Source organism: Anser brachyrhynchus (genome assembly GCF_964034855.1).
Source record: "Anser brachyrhynchus genome assembly, chromosome: 25".
NCBI lineage: Eukaryota > Metazoa > Chordata > Aves > Anseriformes > Anatidae > Anser > Anser brachyrhynchus.
Window position 1 is genome coordinate 2025199 of NC_137718.1, and position 27543 is coordinate 2052741.

At 48.1% G+C, this 27543-nt stretch overlaps 1 long non-coding RNA gene across 1 annotated transcript; it reads left to right on the forward strand.

Moving 5' to 3' along the window:
- The first annotated feature begins 1220 nt into the window (after positions 1-1220).
- On the forward strand, positions 1221-25640 carry LOC308182636. Its single transcript, XR_013941974.1, has 3 exons — positions 1221-15914; positions 17485-24585; positions 25101-25640. It is a non-coding gene; the product is annotated as an uncharacterized lncRNA (long non-coding RNA).
- Positions 25641-27543: the final 1903 nt, after the last annotated feature.

Here is a 27543-nt window from a genome sequence, read left to right on the forward strand (position 1 = left end):
GATGTCCCTTACCTAGTTCCCAGGCGGGGGAGAAAGGCAGCCTCATTACTATTTCCCATATCACCCTCGGCAGCCGCAGCAGAGGTCGGGCCCCTTTTGCTGGGACATCCCCACGGTGAGGGCCCTGTCCTGAGCGCCAGGAGGCAGGGGACGGAGCGGTGCCACGCTGCAAAGGGGACCGAGTCTCAGAGGAACTGTGTCCTTTACCCGAAGTCTGAGCAGAAAAGCAGCAGAAACTCCTAGAACATCACAGCACGTGAAAAGTGCAGACGTCCTTACACGAGGTCTTTAAAAATGAGTCTGAGAGCACCAGCACTGTGTTGACACAACCATGCAAGGCTACGACCGATTGCTGCTCCCTCCTGCCAGCTCCAAGGTGCTTTCTTGGCATGCTGGGGACGCTGGGTCCTTATGGAGCGGCTCCTGGGGCTGCTCTGTGGAAGGGGCTTTCCCTCCAACGGGGCTAAGAACAGCCAGGTGCCCTCCGAAATAACGCAGCCGCTGCAATGAGAATGGGCCGAGCACATTTTAAAATGAAACGTGGGGGAAATGAAAAGTATTTGCTGTTTTGGAGCAAGGAAAATGGCAGGGCTCGGGTAAGAAGCTACAGCGTGCAGACAGGGAGATACAGCTCCAAAGGGACACTGTTGTTGGCACACACCTGCGAGGGGATGAGAGGTGTTGAAAAGTCTCACCTCCGCTCTCACCCTGGCTTGCAGAGCCCTTGCTGCCAGGCTGTGGGTTTAACTTTCTGTGCAGTCTCAGGCGATGAGCTCCTCGCTGTAGGTATTGCAATGAGGAGCCCGCATGCCAAAATCTGCTGGCGCATCGAAAACCTGCCTGAGTCAGAGCTGAAATGCCAGTTCAAGCTCTGCAGCAGCTGCAGGAGCAATAGGGGAGGCAGGAAGGGTTCTGGGAGTTTCAGAGCGGTGAGAACAGTGCTGCTGGCAAACTGGGAGGTTAGAAATGCTTTAAAGAATCGGAGGAATGCAACTCTGTTTACAAGCAAATAAATAGAAATAACTTGCAGAGCTGTGTAGGACACAGAGGAATATATGTCCCACTTGTGCCCTGTCAGAGAATAGCTTCTTGGATGCTGTCTCTAAAGCTGTAGATGCTGGAACGGACACGAGGGACCTGGAAGATGCTTACTGCTGCCAGCCTTCATGAGAAATAGCTGTGAAAAAGGGCAAAGGATCAGTGGGGAGGGCAGGGGGGTGGGAGTGCTCAGCCTTGCGTTGATGACCCAATTAACCCTCCACACCCTAAACATTTCAAATATTTGATGTGTGACTCCGCACAACTTTCCTGCTTGGGGTTTTTACATCTGCACAGAGACGCTGATGAGATAAAGCTGTGTTTTCTTTTGTCTGGAGAACGGTTATAAAGGGAAAACAGTATAGCTGTCTTTTGCAGGTTGAGATGCATCCAAGCATTTCCAACCCATGACAGCATTTGGTTGTTCTCTGTGCACCCAGCGATCAGCAACACCCCTGCTGTGATGCTCACCGCTCTCATTCTCCACCTTGCAGGATGGGGCAAGAGTCACGTTAGCCCAGCTGGGTGGAAATTATCCTATCACTAAGCAATTCTGCTTCTGCCATTACCAGAAAGTGTCTTTGGAGTTAGAAACACAGGTGAGAGCACTTTCAGCCAAGGTAAGTGATGGAGCGGATGGAACTCCTACTGGCCACAGTCGATCCTTTCCCAATTTGTATCTGGGAATTATGGTCGTGATAAATATAGGGCACTGCAACTTTAATGAAAGGGCACTTACTGAGTGAAGTGCCAGTGTCTCCAGGTGGCTTGCACAATTAGAAATTCTCTTTAGTCCATCCTCTGGCATGGATTTATGAAGCAAATGCAGTTGCCCAAGTGATTCAAAGCCCTGTCTCTCTCTTAAAATATGCTGCATGCATGCCATCGGGCAGCCAGGAAGCTGTTCCTTACCGTGCTTTAATTTATCTCCATGACACAAGTGAAGTCAGAAGGGACTCAGCAATGACACTTCAGCGTTGTTTCTTGAGTTATTTTGTGGTGTGCCCTAGTGCGGAGCTCACAAATTCACGAGTGGGGATCACAGGAGGCGATTCCCTGCTGCAGCGAGACTCGGTGGCTGCAGAAACGCCTCCCTGGCACATGTTTGTAATCGAAACCAGTTAAAACCTCATCGAGCAGGGGCTGGGGGTAGGAAGTTTCTTCCCAAAAATAAACACGAGGGTGGGAGTAATTTCCATGTTTTTTCATTCTGAGCTAAAAATAAGCTTTGCAGAGCATCTCTTCCATTGAGAAGGGATGTGCTTTGTTTTATCAGATAGTCTCATCTTAACATGTTAATTTCATATTTGGGCTGTGATATATGACAGTGAGACTTCATATTAGTTTTTCGTAGGGGAGGATACGTTCTGATACCATCTGTGTGTAGCACTTACATTCCTGTTTTTCCACACGGACAAATAGCTGGAAATTACCCGGCACTACCTGGCTTCACTGGCACATGAACGCGGAGCTCTTTTTCTGCACATCCTCACCCAAAGCCCTGAGTCCTGGTTTGTCTTTCATGTTTTTCAGTATTTAGGGTGGAGAATGCATCTTCTGTGATGCCCCAGTAACAAGCACAATGGACATTAAGCTCAGCTGGGACCTTTGTGGGCTCATGTAGCAATAATCCTGAATGCTGAATTTATTACGAATAATCAGGCCCTTCCTCAGAGGCAGGGATGAGCCAGTAGATTTCACCTTGGAGTCTTTAACTGGAAATTCTTGTTCTGGATCCAAATCCTTGCTGTAAACCCAGTCATTCATCTCCTAGATGGCAGTGACAGCCAGCCCCATTCTTTTTGGGTTAAGAGGCTCAGATATTAGTGCAAATCAGAACTAAGTCCCTCAGTCGTGGCCCTTGTGAGTACTTCTAAATCAGAAGCATCACAGAGAAAGGAGCTGCTTAGGTCAGCAAAGCTCAGAGAATCCTTCCTTGGAAAAAACAAACAATCAAAACAACAACAAAAAAAAACACCACTACCAGTAACAAAGGTCTAGCAATGAAGTTGGCACTTTCTAACATTTTCTTCCTCTTGGAGGCTTCTTGTGACTTCTGGCGATACCTTGGCCTGCATGAATTCATCATTTGGGGCAGGGAAGATTTGGAAGCATTCAAATCATGCACACCTCAGCTGTTATGCAAGTAACAAATAATAATAATCATTTGCAATTACTTCCTAACATAATTTAGTTTTTAAAGAAGAGCTCAGAGTAACCTTCCTTTTTCCTAAAGTGGCTGTGACACAGGCCCCAGCAGGGCCGATAAGGATTTAATTGTGGCACTAAGTAATTTATCTGATGTAGAACATCAGGAACTGAAGTGGAGCAGGTTAGCAGTGGGACTACTGCATTGTTGCAAGACCTTTGCTGACATTCAGCTGTTGGGAGGATAATTGTAAAATAGGAAGGTGACTTCTTGGCTTTTAGGTCTAACCTTCACCGTCCTGAGCTCTGGATTTTGTGGGAGAGTTTTAACCTTAAGGTACCCACAGCATTAAAAGCCCAAAGCTTTTGGATTGTCCTGGTGACACAGGCTGAGCTCAGTTTGCAGGGAGTTAATGAACGTCCCCTCAGAAGTGATAGCAGCACTTCAGAAGATCTCCATATTGCTGGATTCACTGTGATCCCCAGGGAATGAACCATAAACGGCTTCACTGCAGAGATATGACACCTTCAGCATCAGTCAGGCAGTGATGGCCACACTAATTCCCCTAAATTCTATCCTATAAAACAACGTCCCTGCTGGACAGGGCAGAAAACTGCCCGGTAGGGTTTCCCTGGGATGGATTGTTTCTGGTTTCAGCTTGGCAGAAAGCAACCAATGGTCTGACTGTGCCACTGCAGTTCTGCCAGCTTCAAACGGTCAGATCCTATGGGTTCGGTGCACGGAGTGTGGGCAACACATTCAGGGGCCGAGCTGACACCACAAATCACCGAAACAAGCACAGCAGAGCAGAAGCAATGCCAGGTACAAGGACAGGAGGCCGGCAGCCTGTTAAACACCTCATAGACTGCAGTTGGATGCAAACGTTAAGGAATTAAATAGAGACACGGGTAAGTGGAAAGGATCTCTCTCACGCAGGCTATTCCCAACAGGAAGCCTCCAGCCCGTGTCCAGGCTCCTCCTGCATCCACGTGGGCTCACAGAGCGGACCCAGGTGAGGCTGCACCGGAGCAGTGTTAAGGGAGTTAAATGAAACATGCCACATAGCAGAGCTCCTGGCTATTTTTTGTAAGGTTTGTTTTCTATTTTATTATTGAGCAGAAGTTGCAGAATCGCTCTTTGAAACAATAAAACCAAGGAGACACGACTAATACTGAAGTTGTACTCACAGTCACTACTCAGTCCCTGTCTCAAATTAAGCTTAAGTTTTGGCTTATATACCAAGCTGGAAATAGCAAGGCAATATGTATGGCCAGTATTTCATGTGCCATTCCTTTTAGATGATTAGATGGAGGCAAATGACAGGGCTTCTGATTTAAGGCTATTGACTTTTCCTTATTTCTTGAGATGGGTGCAGCAGAGACCCATCAATTAAGTTCTTATAAGAACTGGCTTTACATTCCTTATTTGAGTGCATTTCTCTATTAAAATGCAATGTATCAGTGAGATAAAAAGAAACACCAATTACTGCTCCCCAAATGTTTACTTTTTTATAGCAAGGAAAGGTAAACATGCAGCCAAATCCTCTTTTCTCCCCCTCCCTCTTTGCAGAGGTCGGTAGAAACTGTAAATATTGGTACAAACACATCCTAGATGTTTCCCAGATACCTACCAAACAAACAAATCACTGACTGCTCAGAATTTCTAGCCTCCCCCAGGAACTAACCCACTTTACCCGTTGAATGTTACGTTGACTCGGTTTTGTGAAGGAGGTACTTGACACAAGGGCTCAGTCATAGATTAATAGTCACCGAGCAGCTCTAGTTAGGGAAATGCTTCTCGCTGCTGCAGGTGATATCTATCTTAAAGAAATAAAGCCAGAGCTATCATCCAGATGACAAGCCGGCGGAGAAATCCATGGTGTGTATGTTCGAGCGAAGCAACCTTAAGAGAATAGAGAGAGTGATTTAATAAGCCAGAGAAATTGTCAGATCCCTCATCCCATTCTCAGGGAGACAATGAGAATGAGGCAAAGTCACCGGGACTTAAAACTTCTCTGTCAAATTAAGCACGTGCGTTATTGCTTTGCTGCTTGGTGGCCCACGTCCCAGGGATATACAGAAGAAAAAAAAAAGGATCTTCTGTCCCTGCATTACAGGAGATGAGATATCACGATTCCCTCTCACAACAAACAGGGTGGGCTGTGCAGGTGGCACCAGCGCTATCCCTGAAGGCAGGAGAGACCCGAAAACCAGCGCCACGACCACCCGCGGTCTGCTGGAACAGCAGCCAGGGAGCGGCAGAAGGAAGCAACACAAGAGGAGGAGGTGGGTTTGTGCTCCTCGCTCCCGTGCCAGGAGAGCTTGTGTGGGCGACACAGGCAGCGGGTGGAAGTGCAGGTCTGGGTTTGCTCGTCCCAGACAGAAGGAAGTTTCTGATCGCGTAATCCTCATCCTGCCTCTTTCGTGTTTTTGCCTCCTCCTCAGTGTTTTTTGTTTCCTTTTGCTTGGTGGCTGGGGAGGAAGAACTCCTGGATGATGCAAAGCACCTGAGACTAGGGAAGATGCAAACCCTGGCTGGGTTTTGGGTTTCTCTTTTCTGTTAGTTCCTGGAGACTGGACTTTTCCCTACATTTCCAGTGCACAGTCAGTGCCTGATGAGACTTTCCCCCCACCTCGGTGTACAAGAACCTGCTGCTGCACATGGAGAGCAAAGCCAAGTGGTTTATGGTGAGAAAGGGGGTCTGTGGTGAGGGTATTGTCTCCCTCTGACCCAGGCACTGGATGAAGGGTGGACAAAGGGCCGAGTCAGGATGACTAGCTTTCAGGTGCTTTCCTTGCACCGTGGGCACATTTTTCAGACTTACCGTGTCCTCTTTTTGCTGTCCTGTACCATTAACACCTTGCTACAGCTCCAGAAAAGCCTTAAAACAGGGCAAACTTTTCCTCTCTCCCCTTTTTTTTTCAGATCTAACAAGTGGCTCCTGAGTACCGTCCCTGCTGCTGACAGCTCAGACCCAGTCCCTGCTACGGCATTGTGAGTGTTTGGCATTTGACAGATGAATTTGTCTCTGCATTTTTCAGTCCTAAGGACAAGTTGTACAAACTGGAGAGCAGAAAATTCGTTCTGCCTTCACAGCCTCACAAAAGCTTCTAGTTGCTATCACACATCGTGTGCCCCAGACACGGCAAGAATCCCGTCAGTGCTTGGCATCGGGTTGGTGTATTCATGCCCGCACGACAGGAAGGTGGAAGAAGACAAGATAAACCCAACTGCCAAAAAATAGGGGAGGAAACGGGCACAAAGAGTTAATTCTACGGCCACTCCTTTCGTGTAAATATTCAGTCCTTTCTTCAGGGGGATCCCAAATCGTGACTGTTTACCAGCTTGCTACAAACAGAGGCTTTCATTGATAGATGATTACAGCTCGGTTTCTGGACTGGCTGAGGCTGATCTACACCAGCTGAAGAAACAAGCCAGCTGTTACCACTGCCTCTGCACCACAAGATGAAGGCTCTGCTCTGCCTTTCCACAAGGTCTCCTCACCCTGTCCCCATCCTTATCAGCTGCTTGTCCTCTTCGGTCTTCCCAGGACTCGCCTTTTACTGCTTTGTGGCCCAGTTTGCAGAATTATTTTTGCTAGCAAACCGTCTTCCACTCCCACGTTGCAATGGATTAAGAGCTTATAATTGCTGTTGCTTTAAAGTCTTCGCTACATAGCTGGTCAAAGCAGGTTTAATTAAAACAGCAGCAGCCGCCTGTCTACGGAAGGGCTCCCAGAGTTGGCAGCGAGCAGCGGGAGTTTACAGGAGCACATCCCTGGTACCTGCAGGGCCCTAGGGCCTTTCAGGGCAGCCTGGATGTGCATAAACAAGCCACCGCTCCCTACAGGCTGCCTTCTTGCAGGATCCAGAGTGATTTTTCTGTACACTTCACTCCCACCGAGAGCTCCTTGCGAGCAGAAGCCAGCAGCTCGCCAGCATCGCACCCAGCGCAGGCTGCATCAGCGCGCAGCGAGCCTGCCTGGCTGTGCTCGGATCCCGCAGCCGAGGGGTTTGCCTACAAACCCTCCTTCACATTTTGGAGGGCGGGGGTGCAGAATCACCGCCCAAGTGTTCAGCTGAGGGATTTTTCAAGTCTCCTCTTTCTCACTTGTGCACCGAGTGCCTCCTTCTCACGGCTGCTTCCTTGCCTCCGCTGCCAGCGCGGGGAGGGACTGTGCGAACTTCCCCAGCAGCCTCGCTAGCAGCATTCAACAAATTCCTCCGTGGAGAGTCCTTAATAGCAGTCGCCCACAACTCCTCTTTGTGCTTGTTCGCTCCTCTCCTGGCTGCTGCCAACGCGGAGCCTGCTGACCCACTTCCTCTGCGAGCCTCCCTCCTTGGGTTAATTCACAGGGAAACGTTCCCAATGCCTCAAGAAGTGGGAAAGCGAGCTCTCTGCAGCGCTTCGCAGAGGAGGGAGCACATCCATGTGAGCGCACAGCAGGAGCCAAGGCTGACTGTTGATGCAACATATCTAAGTGCAATGTAAACACCAAGGCAGCAGATGATTTGGTGCTGAGAGAGCTCGGCTCTAACCAAAATGCGGTTCATTAGCTGCACGGGTTGCTGTAGCAAGTTCAAATGCGGCAAGAGGCAGGGGTAGGAGGAGGGAAGGGACAGCCCATTTAAATTTTTGCAGCGAGCCCTGGCAGGGGGGTGCGTGGCGGGTGTCCTTCAGCTCATTCCTTGCCTGCTCCTTTCCCTGCAAGGTCATTTCAGCAGGTCCCCGTGGGGACGAAGGGTCAGTTGCAGCCAGGGTTTGTAACTAATTCTTGCCAGCATCTACACAGTTATTGCTATTGAACGTCTGTCTCCAAAGTAACCCTCTAGTTCTACATGGCTCAAAATCAAGGTTTCTTGGCTGGTGAGGCAGCACCTCGGCCCGACAGTCCCAGAAATTTTTGTTCCTTGGTTTTTTGGAAGAGCCCTGTGAAGAAATTCAAGATGAAGCCGTAGAAGGAAATGCTGTTTTTATATAATGCAGAGAGAAGCTGTGGAACCCCTCACAGCAGGTCCAGAGCATGGCAGTATTTGGCAAAGGAGCAGAATAAGGACTGTCAGAAATAACCCCACATATCAAGAGGGGAGTTTGGTGTCCTATTTAAAAACGTCATCTAACTCCATATAGCAGCTCTGCACAGACCGTGTGCGCAGCATCTGCTATCGCACTTCCTTCTACTCTGGGTAATCTTGTGCTTCTCTCTGGAGCATGCAGAGGATGTGGGCTGGGCTGCTTCAGTGGCTCTTTTGTTTGAAACTCCCCCACCTTCCCCCTCAAACACAAATCTACTACTTCTTCAAATAATGTTATGTTTTCGTAGGAAAAAAAAATGCACTGGTGGCATGGCCCGCAAGAGCAGTGATGAACGCTCTGCACAGCCCTGCCGAAAGCTGACGTTTAGGGATCAATTAACCTGTCATACCAGCAGCACCATAGTTTTCAATGCAGTCATGCCTGATTTATCCCACTGTGAGCAAAGAATCCCATTTCCTAGCGGTGGGAAGCTGACACAATCCAAGTGCTATGAAAGAAGAGCAGAGATCCAGACTCCAGGACCACAAAGACCAGCTGCATTCGTCACTCGTGTAAGCACATTACTATGATTTCAATCACAGAAATAAAATGTGGGATGATGCCATTCTTCACTCTCAAATTTCCATGCTGTGCAGGGTCTGTGCTCTTTGTGTCTCCCTACGGTTTTCTCAGGACAGCCTATGGCCTGGGAAATTCCCAATGAGACCAAGGAAGCAGTTGTAGCAGTATTCCCTGAGCTTTAATAACCATCATCTGATGGAGAGCAGTTCTGGAAAGAGCAAGGTGAGGATGTGTTGGAAAGCTCTAACAGCACGATGAGAGGTCATCCCAAACTTCACATAAGTTTCTGTTGAAGTTGATTTTCTTCCACAGTGACAGCACACACGAGTGTCAAAGTTGTCAAAGCTCAGCCACTGAGACTGCCATGAGAGATTTGAGAAGAGCAAAGATCCCATTGTTCCCAACAAACTTAAGATTTTGAAAGCAGATTTCCATAATTGGACAGCCTTCATTAGTAGATGTTGCACATGAAGCTATTTTTTCCCCTTAGCCCTGTTTGTTTTTTCTCCCTCCCGATCTCATTTGCTGATGCAGATCTCAAATCAACACGCATCAGAAGCTCTCTTGAAAGAAAAGCATATTTTCAGTGTCTAAATATGTCCTGGTAAACAATGAGCCATCTCTTAGGCAGGGCAGGAGGGAACATCATTGGTAAAACTGTTTATAGGAAGAAACACTCAAGGGCAAAAGAAAGAGACTTGAAGCCAAAGACAAATGCGATGACAAATCCACACATGGGCTGGATCCAGAAGGCTCCCACCTTACATAAATAGAGCTTCCAGCTCCTGCATTCACAGATGGAAGAGATGCAGCAATCGTCATATGAAAGCAGCCAGGCACGCTCAGCTTAATGGGCTTTTTTTTTCCCATTTTTAAAATTTTTCCATATTTCAGCACCTGAACCTGCTGCAATGAACCAGCTGGCTTTTCTACTTTCCCTACATTCCCAAGCAAAGTTTCATTTTCACCAGTCATCCCACTGCAGAGCCTCAAGGGGGTAAGGGACACTGACCAGGAACTGACTCAGGAACATCGACTATTGGCAGAAACAAGGGCTTCAGCTCCTTGCAGCCATAGGATCAGCACAAGTTCAGGAAATAAAGATGAGTAGACAACATTTACTACAGCGATGATTCTGGCTTCCTGCTGGTCAGAGCTTTCCTCATTCAGCAAAATAGAGATCAAACGCTTGGTGAACTGCTGGCTAAAATGCTGTTAGCATCTCTCTGGAGTTTGGGAAGAAACCCTATTTTAAGCTGCAAGTATTGCTTAGGTTATGAACAGTTTGACTTTGAAGCAGTCTACAGGAGCTGGTTTGGAAGGATGGGGTTCTAAATATTCTTTAATTAACCTATTCGTTATAATTAGATACCACAGCCACTTATTTTCTAATCTGGAAAATGAACATTCCAGATGCAAAGGGGAGGTTTTCTTTCTTCCCTTTAAAAAAAAAAACTTTTTTGCTATTTAGTGAAATGTTTAAATGCCTTGTCACCACAGAAGAAACACACAAAAAAGTGACACTCGATGAAAGATTAAGGAAAATGGGGAAGATTAACAAAGCTTGATAGGCAGGCAATTAAAATAGAAGTGAAGGATCGTTAGTATTCATTACCAGAACACACAGGCAGGGAGGGCTGCAGCTGTAGGAAATCCCCAGTATACAACTGCAGAGAAGTCTTCCCCCAAATGGTTTGCTCTCTTCACTGCCGAGGTTTCCACTGGCAGTTAAGTGGATTAGGTGCTTTTGTTGCCTCTTCGCCCTCCAAGCCTTATCTGGACTAAAGGCAGCTTGAAAGGCCTTTGGAGTGCAGCAGCACTAGGTTCAGGGCAGGTGAAGTGGCCGATGCCACAGGGCCACCTCCTGCTCAAAGCCAAGGCCAGGCAGGACCCTGCTGCCCTTGGGATGTCGGGCAGGAGGGGTGCATCACCCAGAGAAGCAAGCACCCAGCAGGCAGCCGTGGGACTGCCTCCCACTGGTCCCAGTCTCTCCCCTTGTTCTCTCTAATGAGATGAAATTAACACACACGCACACACAAAAAAAAAAAAAAAAAAGAGAGAGAGAAGGAATAAACAAGGTGATAAGGTCTACGCTTGCACAGTGATTTCAGGCATAAAGAAGATGAAATTACTGCAATTGGCAAACAAAATTTGAGAGGTGGAAGTCGGGCTGCTGCTGGCAAGGACAAGATCCTGCACTCCAGTCGATCCCCCGAGCGCAGTGCACCAGTGGTGACCCCCTTCACTGTCGTGCAGGAGAGGAGCAATGCCTTGGTCTCCAAGGTGAGGAGATGCTGTCTTGTGGTCCAAGGAAGAAGGAAAATAAGAGTTGAACACGTGGCTCAGGCGCCTAGAAGGCCTTTCACTGCATCTTGAAAGCAGAGCAGCATTGTTTGCCCGTGACATCCCAGAAGATCCCTCAAGACAGAAGAAAGCCCAGAAAGTTTAGATGGCTTCTTTCCAAGGGGGAAAACCAAATCAGATCCGTCCTTCCAAGTCCACTGAAGTTCTTGAATTGATCCTTCATGCTATTTTGACAGTAACCAAAACATATACCTGTCAGTTCTTGAAAGTCTCTGGATGAGGAAAGAAAGAATTTGTTTTCACTGGAGCAGTCATGGACATAAAGAGGAATTTCCACCTAGCTCCATCTTCATCCCCAGGACGCAGCCATCAGCCTTCCTGGCACCCATTTCCCTTAAGCAAACTTGTTCATCAAAACCCAAGCTGATAATCACATGCAGCACAGAGTGCTAAATACACAGATACGAAAGCAGGACAGAAAATGAACCAGAGAGCTGTGGGAAGTCTCCCCTGCTATAAAACTGCTCGGAGCCACCACCGAGCCCAGGGAACTGCACCGGCTGTGCCTGGCCGGTCCTCTGCAGGCAGGGCTCAGCTCCGCTCCCTGAGCACCAGCGGGGCCGCGGCATTGCACCTGCTGCGGATTACACCTGATCTGTCTCAGCAGCTGTGCGGAGAGAAGCCTCTTTGCTAATCCTTCTGCTAGCGGGGAAACAAAGATATTTCCTTCTGGGTCTCACTCGAGCGCAGCGAGCTGCAGCACGCCGCGGGCAGCAGGGTGTAGGTGAGCGCCCATCTCATTCAAGTTGTTCCCACACCTTTGTGGCCCTGCAGAGGTTCCCCCTGTATCCCGGACTCATTAAGCTCCTGGTTCTGATAATACGTTGTCTGATGGCTGCTGTGGGACTACAGGGACAGCCCCGTGAACGAACACCGAGTCAAACCCTGGCTGGAGTAACCAAGGAGCCCTGCTCACAGCAGCGTTGCCAAGTCAGGCTCTTGCTTCAGCCTTTCCCCAGTTCTTCAGCATTTGTGGGCTCATGGCTCTGCTGCTGAGAGCAAAAAAAAATCTTCCTTCTCCTAGGGGGAAAATACATGGCACAAACTGCCTGCTTGCCCTCACTTCCAGCCCTTCCGACAATGCAGTCAGCCCCAGCCTAGCCTCCCCCATTCCCAGATTTTCCTTGTTTTGAACTCTGGAGTTCTCTTCGGCCCAGGCATTCATTTGCTGCTGAGTAACTTCAGGCCCATCAATTTCATGTTTCACAATCCGATCTGATAGATTAGGGGGATTATTTAAAATGAGAGCCCAAATTAGCCATGTTACTGACAGGCAGAAAGGAGACAAAGGCTACCCCTGGCTTTTCATCCTCCTGATGCAAACGCAGCCTTTGTACCAGCACGCTTCTTACACGGCATTTGAATGGAAACACAGCCAGAGCTTGTTGGACCAACTCCTGGAGCTGATAGTTAGGAAGCTAAGATCAAAACATATGTGTGCGGGGGGGCCGCACGCACACGGTGTGGGTACAGCAACAGACAGACGGGACTTCGGTGCGCACGCTGCACGGTGCAGCTCTGGGCACAGCCCAGCTCAGCAGCTTCAGCTTGCGTTTCCTTCCTGTTCTCCCGCCGATCTGAACCAGCTTTCCCAGTTGGTAATGGGTCCAAGCTGAGACCAGGAGCTGAACGCAGCCGGCGATGAAGCCCCGCTAGCTCAGGCTGCCTTTGCAGGGCTCCACGTAGCAAGGGCAGCACTTTCCACTCAGCCCAGACCAGAAGGATCCCTGCTTGCTCCTGTGTGGTGAAAGGATTTTACTTTGCACCCACATCATCCAGAGGAGGACAGACAACATGAACCCCCCCCAAGGGGTGAAAGCAGCCCTACGTTCCCTGCAGCTCTCTGGTCAGTTCCCTGACGCAGGAGCAATAAAAACCACAAAACATTTGCCAGGCCAGCAGCAGAGCAGGTGCCAGCAAGCCAGCTATTTTGCTTCCTGCCCTGGAGGAATGAGAGGGCTGAGGAATGTCCCTTCACCCCCTGCAGCCTGTTACCCACCGTGCCAGGGGCTCAGCACCTCCCCTGCACTGATCCTGCTGCACCATTAAGCTCAGCGGCTGCTCCATCAGGGCTGGGGGGCTCTGGCGTGGCTGCTACAGAGAGAGACAAACTCAGATGGTAGGAAAGGCCGTTATCAGCATGTAGCTGCAAGGAAAGATTTATTGCTCAAGCATCTTCTTTCCTATGCTTTGGGATCTTTTACACAGCTGCTTTTTGCTGAAACTCTAATCCGCTTGACAGCCTGCTGGTTGGTGGCTGAGCAGGGCTGCGTGCTGGTACCTGAGTCACATCCTCTCTTTAGAAATGGTCAGGCTTGATTTTAAGGTTCAATAACATTTGTTCTTTTCCCCGAGTGAACAGAAAGACAGCTATTCCAGCAGATGCAGTTCACGTTAGCCCTGCTATCACCTTTGGTCTTCCTTTCATCCTGAAGCGTTCACGTAATGGATGAACAAGCAAATAGAGGTTCAACCTGCCTCGCCTGTCCCGCAGACATCACCGCCATTCCCAGGCTGGCTTTGGACACTTGGCTTAGCACCCATCTCCACACCAGACCTTTCAGTAGCATCCTGCTTTTTTTAAAGCAGGATCCTGCCCTGGATTTCACCACGCAGCCTCTCCCCAATGCTCAAGCCCTCACAGGAAAACCAGGGTTGGAGGGTGCACGTGAGCAGCAGGCCAGCCCCATCCTGCGCAGCAGCTGCTGCGGACCCAGGCAGAGCCCCACCAGCTTCGTGTCTGCCGGTGGGCACACGGTGAGAGCCCTCTTGTCTAGAAACAGACAGCTGGATGGCCAAGAGATGCTCTGTCCTTGCCTGATCCTGCGCTCCCCATCGTTCAGATCCAGCCCAAGCAGGCAGAGGGGTCGCTCCCTGCAGGGCAGCAGTGGGTTGTGTTTGGGTGGAAGGGCACTTCCATCATGAGAAAGGAAGGGAAAAAGCTTGCTTTGCAGAGGGAGGTACATGCTGTACGTGGCTGGATACTTTATTGGGAATGAGCTGAGCTGGTAAATGTCTGCTTTCTATTCTTTATTGTGTTCCAGCTTGTTGGAGACCTCCAGACATGCTCCACTTAGAGAGCCTGCCTGCAGAATGGGCTAAATTAGAGGGCTGCTTCAGGGAGATTTTAAGGTATTTTTGGCCACAGTGAACTACTGTAGCTCAAACACAGAAGATGAGCTTTAAATATGGAAAAAGACAACAACCCAGCTCCAAATGAGGCTGATGAACAAATCACGAAGGTTTCATAGCCCACTGAATGTTCAAAGAAGCATGAATACATGGCAGCCACGTGTATCTGTGAACCACATACTCTAAAGATTCATGAAAAAAAAAACACGTTTTTCTTCTTATTTCCCATTTTAGTTAGAGATTTGAAAGGAGAAATAAGGCTCAGTCTCTCCATTTCTTTAGGGATACTTGTTATGTGTGTCTGGTACCCTGGGGAGCCTGTCTCTGACTTGCAGCTAACAGACTTACAATACTAATGAGAAATAGATCATACAAATGATATAACCAAAGTGATTCGGTCTGAAACAGGAGGCAGGACTTCACAAACACTTCTGGATACTTCCTAATTGATAACAGCAAAGAAGAGCCCTCCTAGGAATAAAGGAAGAAGCTCATAGCTGAAACAAAAGACTAGGAATCAAAAACACCGCACACTATTTCTGGCACAAGAGTTCTGCAAACCTGCGGACCTCTGAGTACAGTAGCATCATTACATACAAGAACAAAACATGCTCCAAAAGGATGTTAGGAACTTTCATAGGTACTGATAAGTTAAAATGATGAACATTTCTAGAAAAGAGACTGGCTGAAGTGCTGATAAAAAATAAATCAAAAAACAAAACCTGGACACAAAGAACCTATGTTATTTTTGCTCATCATTGGTGCAACTTTTCCGCAGTTTTGTTTTGCCTCTCTTTTCTTCCAGGAGCAGTGCCTGAAGCTGACAAGAACATGAAAAAGATTCACCTGATGTGTGTGTGTGTGTATATATATATATATATATATGTAAAGAGGGAGAGGGAGTTATTTCCAAGGAAGGCTATACCGAAGGGAAGGGCATAAGCACAGCTTTTCTGGATTAGCAGAGCCATTTAGGGATTTTTTTTGGCTTGTAACATTTCAGAAAGTCATGTCAGGGTGTAAGTAGAACCCAGCTGCAGCTTGCCAGCACCTGAGGAGCCTCGCAGTGGCCTTGCCATTAGCTGCTTTAACTTCAGATACAGGTGGCTTCAGGTGAGCCCTGCTGCTAATTAATGCCCCTGCTCGTGGAAATGAAGCAGCGCTTTGAAACTGGAAGGAAACAAATTGGTCCCTAGGGAAGTGAGGGATGTGTGGCAATGCTAGTTGCATCATCTAAAAGGCGTCGCGCAGGCAGCCAGGCCACTTCACTTCCCACAGCAGGGGCTTTTGTGAAAGGAAACTGAGGATGAAGGGACCCCCTGGGGACCGGGGCCATGAGGCACCTGAGAGCTGCAGCGTTAAAGCTGCTGGGGCCTTTCTGCAAGTGTTTTGTGATCCCAAACCTCTGCTGGTCCTAATCGGGTCAGGGCAAAATGGTATTAAACACACCGCAGCCCAAGTGAAGAGCGCAGGTGAGGGAGGACTGGGTTTGCATCACTGAACACATTTAAAAGTTGAAAAGCTGCCAAAAAGGTTCCTTACCCACTAGAAGGGCAGCATGAAAGCCAGTACCCTGCCCCTGCTGCTTGGGGTGTCTGCTCTCAGACGGCTGCGGCCGAGATCGGTTCCCCAGGTTAGAGTCATTTAGTCACGTAGCAGCCTACCTTTACTTGGTTTTCCCTGGGTTATCGGAGGGCTGGTGTCTGGCTAGGTCTTGGGCAGGGCTTTAGGAAAGCACTCTTCTTCTCGTGTATCCGTCACAACTTTTCCGTATGAGTCAGGGCAAGTTGTTTTGTATGTCTGCACCCTGGTTTCTGATCGGTAAAATGGGGATAACTACCTCCCCTTTGTCCTGGGGAGAAAGGAGCATGGCCGTGACAGCCTTGATGGACGTGTTGAGGCTAAAACCAGCTGAGGAGCTAGGCAGCAGCTCTTCAAAAGGCTCCGAGGTCCCCTGCGAACTGCCTGGTCCTGCCTCTGCGCAGGATCCGCACGCAGGGATGGGAGCATCGCAGCCCCTGGGACGGAAAGCGGATGATCAACATTCCTCCCAGCCACTACTGTGCTGCTAATTACTTTTAGTAAATGCGTGCTGTGGAAATCGCAGTTAATTTATGCCCAAATTAAGCCACATAGTTTCTATTATTTCCCTCAGACGCTTGATGTATAAACAAAAAGTTTATCAATAGCAAATAAGCGACATCTGCTTGCTTGCGGAGTCACTCCCTAAGCTAAGCATGGGGTCTTTTCAGGTAAGTCCTAAGAAAAGGTTATGGTGTCTGAAGTCGGGTCACGGGTGGTTTTATTTCGGTGAGGAGCAGTAACCGCCTTACCCCACGCTATCAAATATCTTCTCTGCATGTACAGAAGCCCCGCGTGCAGTCTCTCCACTGATTTTTTAATGGACTCTGTCTTATGATAAGGCCATGTGCTTTCCCTGACAAGAAACAAATATTGGGATTTTTCTTTTTTTCTTTTTCATCCCAAAGTCTTACTGCTAAAAAGGTCAAGTTTCTTCACTTGACTGTAAAAGGTAGCTAATTTCATGGAGGAGAACTGGAAGTGTTGCATTTTTCTGTGGCATTAGGGAAATGTTTTCCAAAACGTCCTTGCTACTCTTTCTGAAGAGGTGTACCCACATTCCTGCACAGTTCCTTAGATTTGTGGAGCAGAGCACGGAACCCATCATTCAGCCGCAGCGTTCTCCTTCATACTGTGTAAATTATGTACAAAGTTACGGAGGTGTGTGAGCATTTATAACCACAATATTGTGGAGGTGGCAGAGCACTGCAGCTGGGCTGCCAAACAAATCAGCCAGATGACATTCAGAGGTGCTTAAAGGAAAAACATGGACCCCTTCCTAAAAATTCCCTACTCAAAATTTAGTTTGAATTAGGGATGAACACACAAAAAAATACAGACATTTCCCAGAGTTATCTCTGCCTTTTTTTTTTCCCTGCCCAAGGTCCCAAGCCCACTCCTTATTCCCAACAAATAATCAGTCATTCTGAAACCCCAACAAAACATATTTGATGTGTGCTCAACCTGAGCTAACAGAATAATTCCTTGGTGCTCTGTGCATAGAAGTACAGCATAGCCTACACTCCCTCTCAGCTCCCACCACCCCCTCTTGTTTTTTTTTTTTTTCCCCCATGTTTTTACAAAAAATCTGAAAAAAAAATAAATACAAAACTCTCTAACAGGCGCTGCTACCAGTGAAACCCAGGACACTGCTGTCTGTCTCCTGTCCCGAAGCAACAGGCCAGGCTGCTTTGGCAGGTGGGTGCTGTTCTCGTTTACGCACCAGTTGCGGTCCCGCAGATGCTAAGATGCGGCTCCTCATGCCCGCTCCTTCCTTGCCTGGCAGCAGGCTTGTCCGTGACCCCTTCCTGCAGTCCTTCCCCATGCAGGGCATCTGAATCCCACCGAGGAACCGCAGGGGCACCCTTGTTTTTGTTGCAGTGAGGCGCAGGCATCCTCATTTCTGGTTAGTCGCCTGTGCCATCGTTACAAGAGCTCTGTTCTGCTGTTTGACGGGGAGGGATGCGTTTCACTTTCACACAGTCAAAGCAAAAACGAGCCCAAACTGCCATCTGCGATGCAAGTGCTCTTATGATTTGGAAATATTTGGAGTCTGGAGACGTGCTGCATAGATCTCAAGTGGATCTTGTTCAGATGCTTCCCACCTCCTGCCTGGATTTCCCTCGCACTCAGCTCCGCTCCCAGCCCTCTTACTCACAACACAGGTGCCTTACGTCTTGTACTGCATTCACATTCACTTTCCCTAATGAATAAGGTGAAAAAACACTCACTGCTTTTTCCAGCCTTACCTTGAAATACAGCTTTTGGCTTAGTCTCTGCGCCAGGGACTATCTGCATGTGTTTAGTAGGCCTGTCACTTACAAACGCTCATCCCCAGTGAATCACATACCGTGCTCTCCGAGGGCTGCTCCCATGAAATGAATGGGGTATGCTGATTCTTGCAAACCACCGAGTTTATTTTCTGCCGGATGATCTTAGCAGTTTAACAGCACCGGGTGACAATTTTTACTATTCCCTGTGAGTCCAGGAGCTGAGCTCTGACCTAATTGCAGCACTTTGGTGCTAAGCACTGGTGCTCTCTCTCTTGCCCTCCATGGGATGACTCAGTAGGATTTTGGGGTCCCCCCCCCTTCCTTTACAGCTCCGGATGAGGTAGAGCTTTGTGTCTCTGTCGTGGCCCAACATGGTTCAACAATTTTTCAGGGTAACTGTTGGTGTAAATAACCCAGATAATCTTGGCTGCCTGCACTACTTTTGAGAAACACATTCTCCATGATTGTTTTTTGCAATACAGAGCACCAAGCTGGTTAATTCCCGTCCTTGACAAAAGTGAATTACACTCTGCATGGCAGCTGAAAGCCAGTTAAAGCCACCATTGGAAGTAATTGGACACCTTCAGGTCTGCTGTCCTCCCCAGTGTGATGTGAACAACTACGCCAGGCACAGAAACGCCGCCCCGGTGACAGAAGAGTTTTCAGCTCTCACTGCTCCCAAATCCCCCACCCCTAATGCAAGACATTAGAAAAGCTACAGAGATGTTCCCTTCCCAGCTTTTCCAGAATGTCTCTTGCTTTCTAAATCCTTTTATTAATCTGAAGATATGACTAGCCTCAGATAATGACATGCATTATTGAACATTTATTAAATGTACTGAATTAATTATCTGCATTTATTGAACCATGGTAGTAGAAAATATAGATGTTCTCCTCTTTAGCAGCTCCAGAATGCTTAAGAAGATTCTCCAGGGAAAGGTTTAGGTTCCTGGGACATGCAAAGCTGTAGATGAATGAGCCTGGTCACGGAAGTCTCCTTCTGCTACCACCTCCAAACGCCACCACTTTTAGCTTCTTTCAGGAATGTTGCTGGTTTCCTTGTTTTGTCGCTTCCTGCTAACACCTGCGTGGCTGTCGTTCTGGATTGCCACCAGGACATGCAACCAAACCCGCCCTGCTCTGCAGATGGAGAGGGAGCCTACAGCCAGCAGAGGCAGAAGGATGGCTTAGCTTCCCGTGACTGCTGGTGCTTCTTTGCACTGTTTGCAGAGGTGATGCCTTCACCACCAGAAGCATGGTAATTCAGTTCATATTCTCTGGACCTAGCGCAGATCTCTCTGACAAGGTAACCTACGCGTTTGTCCCTTTGATAAATGGTGTGCTGGGCCAATTACCATTTTGAGAGTATCTTCTTGATATCTTTTTTCATGGCCCAAAGCAACCAATATATATCTTTTTAATATCTAGGGTGAACTCCTCTCGGGGTTGAACATCCCCAATCATAACGTTTTCTGGTTCATCAGTTTCACTTCTTGCTCCTTCTGGAAATGACACCCAAGTATTTACACCTATGCCTCGGTGCCTGCGCTGCCGAGTTCCTGCCTGATATTGGTCACTTCATCACGAGTGACAGCTCCGGGGATGGAGGGAGGCCGTCGATCAGCGCTGGACAAAGGCTGCAGGACGCTTTGGGCCCTGCGGCTCCCAGGTCACGGTTTGCATGTTGGGATAGCCGTGTAGATTTTCAGTTTTAGCTTCTGTGGAGATTATCTAGGTCTGGAACAACTTTGACAGGTCTGGAACAACTTTCATTAGTTTCTGTATAACTTTTAAGTAGCGGATGATGTTTTCCATGCACACTGGAGAGCTGTACTACAAATACCAGTGGACTCTCCATTAGTCTAAAAGAAGAAAGTGCATGGGCATCTTGGCCTCCAGGGTAGTAACTGATTTTTCTGCAATTTTCAAAATTGGCTGGAAACTTGTAAAATGCCCTCTTCCATTTATCTTTCCCCTTCGTGGATGTTAAACTGGGAAGGAGAATTTTTAACAGCATGTGTGACTTGTGCTTAAATAGCACCCTGCTCAGTGCTTCTGGTTTCCTGTTCTGAAGTGAGAAGTTAATGCACTTACTACAGTAAACACAGGGGCTGAGGTAGAATTCAGGTTATCTGAATGTGGCCTCAAGAATATACCAAATGTGGGATTGTGGCGGTGCTCTGTACATCTCAGTGTTTTTAAACCACCGAGCATCTGTCATGACCACCTGTTCTTCCCTTTCCCGAGCTCAGCTTTATAGAAGGGCTTTGGAAGGAATGTATTTTGAATCACTTGGCCATTTGCTTCTACTGGTGTGACTTGCTAGCTCCACGAAACCCAGGAACTGCTCGCACACAACAAAACTCCTCTTTATCCTGAAAGGGATCATCTGTGCCAGCTCATCCACATATTGCCAGAAACATCGGCTGATTCACGAGCAATTACTGCAAAACAAAGCAATGAACCAATTCTTGACTGCACATTAGAAACTGGGACACTTCCCACGAATGCTACATCTCTTTGCAAGGGCTATCTATCTGCAGATGGAAGCACTGTGATATTTCACTCATGCCCCCTGGATGGTATCTGCTTTACAAGGTGCTGTTCCAAAAAGGCCTCCAGCATCCCCCGCCCTAAGGACCGGTGAGATCTCCGAAGGGCTGAATGCCAGCTGCTCACACGGGATACGTGGAAGTGGGGGCTCAGTTCCTGCAAGCGCTTAGCTTCTGGACTGATGCTGAAGTCAGCTACCTGAAGTCCAGGCTAGCTCAGCCTGCATGATTCATTTTTCATTTATGAAGTGAGAAAACTGGTTAAAAACAGAAACCTGGCAGCATCTGAGCAAAAGAAATATCCCTTAAACAGAAAAGATGAGAACTGGAATCTAAGCAGAGCGTGGGTTATAAAGACTGTATCTCTCTCCTGCAATTGCACATGCTGTTTATTCCAAAGTCTTCCCTGCAATTGAACTAGATGGAAGGAGAACAAGTTCTTACAGAGCACTTGTGTGGCAGAAACCGTCTCTTCTGGTGCAATACTTGCTTCGCCATCTGTGAAATTAAGAACATTAGAGGTATTCTCACTGGAGCTCCCTGACGCTTCCTAAGCTTAGAGGAATGCTGAGGTGGGAAATGTTCCTTCCCAGAGCCTGTTGATTGAATCCATGTGGAAATCTCTACCTGACAATTAGGCTCGTATGCCTGAACTGGAGCACAGTTCTCCGTCAGTTGCTGCTCTGGAAATTTAACCCCTGCAAGAAGTGTTTGCTCATTTCACGGAGGCATCCTGCTTCCAAATATTCTGGGTAAAAGAGCACCTGCATATCAGTTGCTAAAGGGAAGATGTGACCCAGGAGTAGACCAGAGGTAAAGGTCACGTTCACCGTGGGTTACACACGCTGGGTTATGCCACCAGAGCCACACGTAAGAGATGAATGTGGGTGCTCTTGTTGGTGCCAGGTAAGAACTGGATGGATACGCTTGAGCTGCAAGAGGCCACCTTGATGGCCCCTGAACGCAGGCTGGGCCCATCCAAGTATTTAAGTGATACAAAAATGAGTAAATGTCTCTTTGAGGCAATGAGAGGATTTGCCACTAAAATGTTTTAGAGAGATGAATCTACTGAACTAGGAAATGTGACAATATTCTGTGACAATATTCTGTGACAATATTCTGTGACAATATTCTGTGACAATATTCTGTGACAATATTCTGTGACAATATTCTGTGACAATATTCTGTGACTGAGAGAAGAGGTTTTGCTCCAGCAAAGAAACACCCCAAAAGATTGGGCAGGAGATAAATGTCAGCAGTCACGGAGAGATCGCAGCCTCTTCTCTTCATGCAGAGGGGAAAGAAAGCCTCCATCTCACACACAGCTATAATTCACAGCTCCCGAGGCCAAAGCAGCTTCCTTTGCTCGCAGGCAGAACGCTCCTCACAACAGCTAGGCAGGTGTTTTTCGCTCGCTGTCGTTTGCCAGCCTTGGGCTATGGCTGCAACCCCAGTATACAAAGTCTAAATCTGTTCAGAAGATGGGAACGGTACCCAGAGCCACAGCTTTCAAGAAAATGCAAAAACTATTTGGTACAGACCTGGTAAAAGGCTTGGTTGGGATCCTCTGCTTTGGATACCACCCCCTCCATCCATCAGGGCAGGTTCTTGGTGTAGGGCACTTGCAGAGGTGAAGATCTTCAGTTTCCAAAGCACAAACTAGGGTCTCCCTGATTGTCACAGCGCTGCTACTAACTGCTCCTCTAGAGGGACAGCCTTGCACTGAGTGGGAATGCCGAGTCCCCTCTCGGTTATAGGAGCCGCACGCTCTTGGTGAGGAGTAATGAGCCATTGTGAGCCTCTGTGTGTGCCAACGTTTTCTCTGCAATGCACATATTTTGAGAAATGCATTGCCAACTCTAAACCCAGGAGCTACCGTTCATGTTTTTTCACTGATCTCTCTCCTTGAATAAGGTTTTGAATAATGGGAATTTGTGTTCCACCTCTTCTAGTAAACGAACATCTTTGCTCTTCATTTTGAGAGAGCGCTGTCTACCCTTCAGCCTGCTGCAAAGAGGTTTTTAGTGTCCCAGAAATAAAGGCTGTGGATTTGTGGAAGCCAGTAAAACAGGGACCAGTAGCTGGCTGAAAATTCAGGATTAGACCTTGGAAGAAATGTACCTGTCCTCAACAAGAAAACTAATTTTCCAGCCCCAGTTCTCCCTACCCTTTGCCTTGCCTCGGTCCCAGCCCTGAATGTACAACCATCAGCCGCAAATGACTGAAAATTCAGGAACTGGTCTTGGGAAGAGCTGGTCCCAGTCCTCATTTCCTTATCTCTTATTTCACAGCTGACTTCATTCTTCAGAGAGTACTCTGACAATCTCTATCTCAGTTTCCACCTTTTATTTTTAACTTAAATATTTCTGCCTCAGAATAGTTGTTTTTATCGTAGCCCTGGCTCAGTTGCTTTTCTCCCTCTTGAGGTTTCATAATGTTGTGTTTATCTAATGATAATCTCAGTTCTGACCAAACATGAGTATCTACACTAGCTTATTGTTTCACGTTTGCTGGAGTGCTTTGCACCCATTGTTTTGCAGCCATTGCTACTGCAAGGAGAAAAAAAGACCAAAAAAAAAAGTGCTTTCAGCTAGTTACATTTTGGTTCAGTTTCTGATAGCATGCCTGCTGTGTAATGGAGACATGCAGAGGTGAATCACATCGCAGTTATTTTGGCTGCAGTCCTGAAAAGTGATCCGTGTGGCGAGACACTCATTGACACCAGGGGCGTTATCACCGGGACAGGCGGTCTGGGGCTCGGCAGTCCCGGGAGAAACGTGGGGTCCCTCCCTGTCCTCACACCAACAAACCTTCCCATGCAGCGTTAGAGGAAACAGAATCCCCTTCTCTCTGGCTTCAAGCCTTGCCCACGGGGAAGGTGGCATGCAAGCCTCTTCGAGAAGCAGTAGGAGGGAGCTATGTGTTGAAAATGGGGTGCTCTGATCCTGGCCCCTTCCTCTCCCTGATTTTTCTCAATCCCATTTCTTTGACCTTGGGAAACAGCCATTTCCAAGCCAAGCCTAGTCTCTTTGCCAAGCGTGCTGTTAAATATTGAAGGAAATGTTCAAAGTGAACAACATATTTATCCTTGTGAGGCAAATGATAGGTTTGCTTCAAACCAAGCCCTATTCTGCTGTGATTTATTCTCATAGTCTATATTCCTTTCTTTTTTAAAAAAGGTATTGAATTCAGGTGATGTATTTTTGACATGATTGATTTTGACCTGAATGTGCCTGAGCTAAATGAATCAACGTTGCCAATTTCCCCTGCCCGTGACTGAGGAACAGCCCAGCTGATAAGGGCATTCTTCTTTCACTTGGATGTTAGAGCAGTGGTCCTTGTTTCCAGCAGAGGAGCCAGCTGCATTGTATCAACAGCACGCTGAAATCGTGGCAAAAGCATAGAATAAAACTAGAGGTCTTGCATTTCCTTTGAATTCAGCTTTCACATGTTCTAAGGCAGTTTATTCCAGGTCAAAAGAGAAACTCAGGTGGACTAATACCGGCAACTTTCATCCCTGCCGGAGCTGCTCTGTCCCCGCACAGCAGCTGCTCAGCCCACAAAGAAGTGCCTCACATCGCCCTTGGGAAACCTCTGCTCCCAGGTTTGGCGTGTGCTCAGGAAAACTCCATACGGAGGAAAAGCTGCTGAGATAACGGTCCTTTGGCAGAAGTGATGTGAGAGAGGAAATAACATGGTCCTCGTGGTGCTTAACCCTTCAGCCTAGCACGTGGACATGGATGCTTACTGTAGCTGGTGCCCTCTGCACTGGAAGGGGCCTGGAGGTGGCTTCGTGGTGGTTGCTGTCCCTGCCAGACAGGTTTCCAGAGGCAGCACCTGTCTCTAGATGCAACGAACAGCAGGTCGGGTGTGTGCGAGGGTGGTCTGGCATCAGTCGGTGAGTAAGAGGAGTGGCCCCGGGACGTTTGGTATCTCTAAGGTTTGGGAAGCCAGCGGCGAGTTGCGCAAGGTTTCGTCCAGACTTGCCTGCTCCCAGCTCCCGGGTGCCAGTCCCAGAGGCTGCTCACCAGGAGGGCAGGTGCAGCTCTGTTGATTCCTAAATGACAGCTTGAGATCAAGCCTGGCTTTATCCCCGTTGTCTCCTCTGTACGTCTTCAGTGCCAGGTTCATTAAACTGCGAATCCTTATCTCCAGCCACTAATCACGGGGACTGGTGTTTAAGTGGGACCGGCGTCCTGCTGGCTGTGCTCGCACGGGGTTTCAGGCAGTCCCTGGGGCTAGATATATAGGAAACTGATGAAGGCCCAAATAGGATCTGGCCCCAGGAATCACTATTTCCTATATTCCACATTTTGGCAGAAAACTCCTCTTCTTTGTTTCAAGGCAGGTAAGCAAGGGCACAGATGTGGACACATTACTTATTCTGTTCACTGTTGCTTCTTTTAACATTAGTATTAAGGAAAACCAACCAACTAAACAACCAAAAAAACAGAGGGCAAAAAGAGAGCCAGTGACAGTCACTGCCCGAAGACCTTGGAGCCAAGGCATGTGACCAGAGCAAGCCAACAGCCACAAGACCAAGAAAAGGATCTGCACAGTTCCCAGGCAAGTAGGAACGTTAATTATAACTTGCCACGTGCCCATCCCTTGTCAGCTTGGTAGCTGTTGTTATGGTGAATAAGTAATTACATGAGTGCCTAGAGGCACTGTTCAGGATCCCATAATACCAGAGAAAATCACTTTCCCACATAGTGCACACAGAGACTGTGTTGCAAGCTTGCTTTGAATCACAGAAAACCCTTTAAAAATAGCTGGGGAAATTCTGTGGAACCTTTAAAGGCTTTGCTCCTCATCTCCTGTTCTGTAAAGTCAAACATTGTCAGAGTGGACCTCGTGATCTCAGCGCTAGCTCGCTGTTTTCCTTTCGTCTTTTCTCTGTCTGTGACAAATGAATCTGTATTTTTACAAGGGATAGCAAAAAAAAAAAAAAAAGGGGGGGAATTCAGAAACTATCCAGGAGGTGAGGGAACTGTGAGACATACCTGGAAGGCTTGTGATTCTTGTCCTGCCACCAGCAACCACCGAGAAAAGCCTGCCTTCCTTCCCCCTCTCCCATCAGGTATGTACACACACTGATTAAGATCCCATAAGTATACACCTTGATTAAGATCCCATATGTACACACATTGATTAAGATCCCACCCGAGGCCTCTCTCCCAGTTTTAATGGCCCAGCCTTCTCAGCCTCTCCTCGCACAAAAGATGTTCCAGTCCCTTCGCTGGACTCTCCCCAGTAAGCCCGTGTCTGTTTGCTGCTGGGGAGCCCAGAACTGGCACAGCACTCCAGATACACCATAGGCAACCACAGCAATGAAAAAAGGCATTTTCTGCCGTGCTGTTTCTCAATCCAAGTGTTTCATATTTCTGGGAACGCTTCCTCTTCCAGACCCTGCTGCAGCCCAGCCAGATGTATTTATATGCAGCTGGACAGAGATGGCAAAGTGTAAATGTAGGTCAGAAGCGTAAATGCTGCTTTAACATCCTTTCATTTCTGTGCTGCCCTCCGGTGCCATGGGACTGACCCTGCCCTGGGGTTTATTCTGCCAAGCCAAAATAAAGGCATGGCTCTGCGCATGCCTCAAACATGCCTCATTTTTACCTTTCCTGTCTGCATCCCTACAAGTCCTCTCCGTGAGCCGGAGCTGAGCCCCTGGGGGACTCGATATTGCTTTAGCAGCCATAAATAACCTGCTCGGAGGAGAACAAAGGCGTGGAGGAGCCTGGTGAAGCTGGGCTGTGGGGTGGCTGCAGCTGGTGAGCGGCTGTGGGCATGGCCCCAAGGCCTGGCAGGGGACACCTGGCTCAGGGACGGGCTGCCCGGTGTTGATGTCACACCAGGGACACGCAGATGCACGTTTGCTTAAACTAATTAACACAACGGAAGCTACCTCCTCATCTGGCTCTGCTGACGGCTGGCGCGAGCTCCTTTTTGTATCAGTTTATTAGCTCTGATAGCTGATCTTATCTAATTGAATTATCTGCTAATGATGACTGTGCTTTGTGCGTGTATTAGGAAAGGAGAGAGTAGAAACCCAGCATCACGGGGCTTTTCTCCTCCCAGAAGAAAAGAAAAGCTCGCTCTGTTGCTGTTAACTTTGGCAAGGCGTTAGGGAATTCGAGGGCCTGGGTTGAAGGTTAATGGCATGAAGATAGGATTAATGGCAACTCAGGCCAGGACTCAAGAACCAATATTACAGCTTGTGGACTGAGAATTGAGCTGTTTTCTCAGTGGATGAAAAAAAGACTGATTGAGAAATGGCCACAGTAATAACAACGGGCACAAAGAAGCACAAAGCCCCAGGGTCGGCAGCAGGGAGGTGCCTGGCCGGAGGCACGCCGTGCCGTGCTCGGCGAGGAGCAGCCCCGTGGAGCAGCGTTCTGGCAGATGATGCTCCAAAGCTGGCTGCAGATCTGAAATGGAGGGATGTCAAACCCAGATTGAAAAGAAGAGCAGTATCTGAGGCAGAAACAAAGCCCGAAAGCCTGTGCTGTGTTGTTTAATTTCTCCATAGTGCTGTGGTTCATTCTCTAGCATGTTCTCTGCTGCAGAAAGCAGGTCCTGAAGGGCTCGGTGCGTCTTTTCTGGGTTGGTTCATCTCAGAAGCAGAGACGTGCTCCACCAGGCCATCTTCGCATTCTTGCTTTCCTCTTCATCTTGTCTGATGTTTAAGACTGTTTATATTTAGCACAGTGCTGGAAAGAAAGATGTTTTTCAAAAGCCTGCTTCATGCATGTCTTCTCTATTTCTTTTTTTCCTTTCTCATTTTACTGAACTAAAATTCAACGACAGCTTTTGGATAGAGGATAGCAATATTCCATAAAAACCTGCGAAAGGC